Here is a 3,294-nt window from a genome sequence, read left to right as displayed (position 1 = left end):
GAAAAGTCTTAACAACAGAAAATGAGGTATAAAGTATTAAACAAGATAAAATATCATCCATTATATTGTAAACATCATCATAAATATATATCATCATAAATATGTAATAGCTGTGCTACTTAATAATGCACCATATCATTTTGAAATTATTTTCATAAGAATATTGTGCCAAGCAATTTCTTTTTTATATATATTTTTATTGTAATTAATAGAAGGGTTACATGATATTTGCCAGATAAATGGTGCATTAATTCCCATACATTGATACCCTTTCACATGTCTTGGTCCCCATTTCCCTTCCCCCCTCCCCCACCTCTCATATCTTAACAGACATTATCTTAGGGAATCCTTCCACTATCTTATAAGTAGAGCTCATTATTCCTCAATATGGACAAAGCAGCCAGGGGTCCAACCACTGGTGACAACATAAAAGGAAGCTTTAAAAATGTCAGTCACTTTGAAAAAAAAAAAGCATTGACAACAATAAGGCCAAGAGCTATCCATCAGTCAGATGATTTTGGGGGGTCACTTTCCTCCTTTCTTTCAGATTCTCTAGTAGAGATTCTTGGGATGGCCAAGAATCTTGGGGTCTTGTTAGTGGGTGGTGGCAGTGAGGACTCAATAATGCACACAGGAGGACTTTAGTTGGCAAACACAGGAAACTGGAAAGGGATTCTTCAAATCTTATTTGTCCTTGCGGGTCCAAGACAGGATTCAACTCTGCTAATAGATAGCTTAGGGCCAGTGTTTTACTTGGTATAACACAGCTTACAGCTTTCTGTTTACTGATTCACATCATAATATTCCAAGAAATAAGCTAGGCTTCATATCAGAAGAAAGAGCATTAGCAAAGGTTACCATCTCCAAAGACAAGGTTCTATTTTCTTGCAATTACCCTAGTCATTATCTTTGTTTGTTCACTTGGTTGATTTTGTTATATTTGGATTTCATATGGAAATGTTTTATAAATATCATTAAGCTTCACAAATCCAGTTACTAACAGGAGAAGGTCACTGAAAGTACCTGAAAGAGATGCTGTTATTTCAGTGTGTGTGTGGGGGGGGGGAAGCAAAGTTAATTCCTTAAAAAGTTGTGAGTGGATTATTTTTATACAACAAACACTGCAAGTATTCATGAACCCAAACTACTGGAGGACAAAGAAAAATAGGCGACCTGCTAAACAAGCAGTAGAGCAACTATAAACTAGGAAATGGTGTGAAGAAGAAAACCAAATGGACTCTGCCTCCACTCATCTTGGGAGAGGCTAGATAGAGACTAGTAGGATTCAGAGTCTGTGTGTGTGTGTGTGTGTGTGTGTGTGTGTGTGTGTGTGTGTGTGTGTGTGTGTGTGTTTGCTAGTCCTGGACTATAGGTTCTGGCCCTGAGCTTTTTGCCACAGCTCTAATTCTACTTTTTACTGGAGGGGGGGTTGGGTTCTTAATTGGAGATAAAAGTCTCGCAGACTGAGCCTTTCTCTTTCCCTTCCAGTTCCAGGCACATCAGCTCCTGAGGGTTGGCAGTTCAGACATGGCCAAGTCCAAGAACCACACTACGCAAAACAGCCCTATAAATGGCATCAAGAAACCCAGATCACAAAGCTAGGAGACTCTGAAGGGGGTGGGCCCCAAGTTCCTGAGAAACATGCATTTTGCTCAGAAGCACAACAAGAAGGGCTTTAAGAAGATGCAGGCCAACAACGCCAAGGCTCTGAGCGCGTGGGTCAAGGCCGTCAAGACCCTGGTGAAGCCCAAAGTAGTGAGCAACAAACGCAAGCTCCAGCCACTCGCCTGCATTGCCCACTCCAAGCTGGGAAAGCGCATCCGTACCTACATCGCCATGGACCGTAGGCTCACCTGGTCCAAGGCCAGGGCCCAGGCCCTGGCTAAGGCTAAGGCCAGGGCCGAGGCCAAGACGCAAGCCAAGGCCCAGGCTCCAGCTGCCACTCTAGCTTAGGCTCAGGCCCCAGCTACTAAGAGTGCCCAGGCCGCATCCTCTAAGGGTGCTCAAGGCCCTGCGAAGGCCCCACAATGAAGACCTCTGTCTACCGGTGAGGAAAGGACTGCTGTGGCTCCCTGGCTGCCATCTTCAGGGGGCCAGTGGCTGGTGTCATTTCTACCAATAAACCTGAGGCAGGATCTAGTAAAAAAAAAAAAAAAAAAAAAGAAGTCTTGCAGACTTTCTTCCCAAGGCTGGCTTTTACATTTATTTTGCTAAAATTTTATTTTTCAATTTTTATTACAAAGACTATGTACAGAAGACCTTAGAGTTTACACAAGTCAGGTAATAAGTATATTTCTATTGGGGGCAAGGCTGCTTTTAAACTGGGATACTCATATCTCAGCCTGCTGCCTTGCTAGGATTACAGCATGTGCCACCAGTGCCCAGCCTTTAGGATTTACTTTAAGAAATTGTGAGCAAATTCAATAGGCGCATGTCAGTGATGATTTGGTTAATTATTTCTCACCATCTATCATCTAGCTTCCAAGTCTCATGGCCTTCATGTTTCCAAGACAACAACTACACCAACAATGGATAGAAACAACCAGTTTTCTGCCTCCTGTCTCTCACAGAGGTCATTTTCACTTGTTTTTAGAAGAGGATTAATGAGGTCTAACTAATTTTCTTTTTTCCAAAATGACAATATTTGACAAAACTCTCCTTAATGAAAGACTATGTGCTCGATCTACTGCTTCCTGCAAATGCATGAAAACGAAATTATTGTTCCACCCCATAGGATGATTTCATTTCAACTTCTCTCAGATTTGGGGGATTTTTTTTTCTTGCTGAAGGAAAGGTTAGATATTACATGACTGGCTAAAGCCTTAAGGTACTTGGATGATTCATGTTGATGGCTTGAACTGGCTGGGGATATTTCACCAACTACCAGAGGAAATTGACATGACAAGTCATTTTCAGTGAAAAGCAGGCTTTTAATCAAACAGACAACCCTTCATTCATATGTTTGAGAGCTTCATATTCTTCTAGCACAGCTCCATTTGGCCCTCAGCACAATAAGCAGTTACATTTTCCATGTACATAATTTCAAATGCCAATTATGTGATTAGCAAATAGGTTTTTAATTAGGACTTTGAGCTTGTGACAAACACAGCTTTCTCCTTCACCTGTAAGGGGTTTCTATACTGTGGGGTTCGCATTTAAACACACTGAAATAAGACTTGTGAAAGCACACTTGTGTTCACAAAAGTAGGACAAGCATTTGGCACTGACACTTGACAGAGCAGTCTAAGGTATGCTGACAAAAAGCGTTTAACCACCTGTTTGAAGGCTACTGTC

At 41.6% G+C, this 3,294-nt stretch overlaps 1 pseudogene; it reads left to right on the top strand.

The window, feature by feature from the left end:
• The first annotated feature begins 1,527 nt into the window (after positions 1 to 1,527).
• Positions 1,528 to 2,031, top strand: LOC150049077 (large ribosomal subunit protein eL29 pseudogene; annotated as a pseudogene).
• The last annotated feature ends 1,263 nt before the right edge of the window (positions 2,032 to 3,294 follow it).

The sequence above is a fragment of the Megascapheus bottae genome, chromosome 20 (genome assembly GCF_031878675.1).
Source record: "Megascapheus bottae isolate mThoBot1 chromosome 20, mThoBot2.hap1, whole genome shotgun sequence".
Taxonomy (NCBI): Eukaryota; Metazoa; Chordata; class Mammalia; order Rodentia; family Geomyidae; genus Megascapheus; species Megascapheus bottae.
Note: the sequence above shows the minus strand (reverse complement) of the source record. Positions and strands in the feature narration are given on the sequence as shown.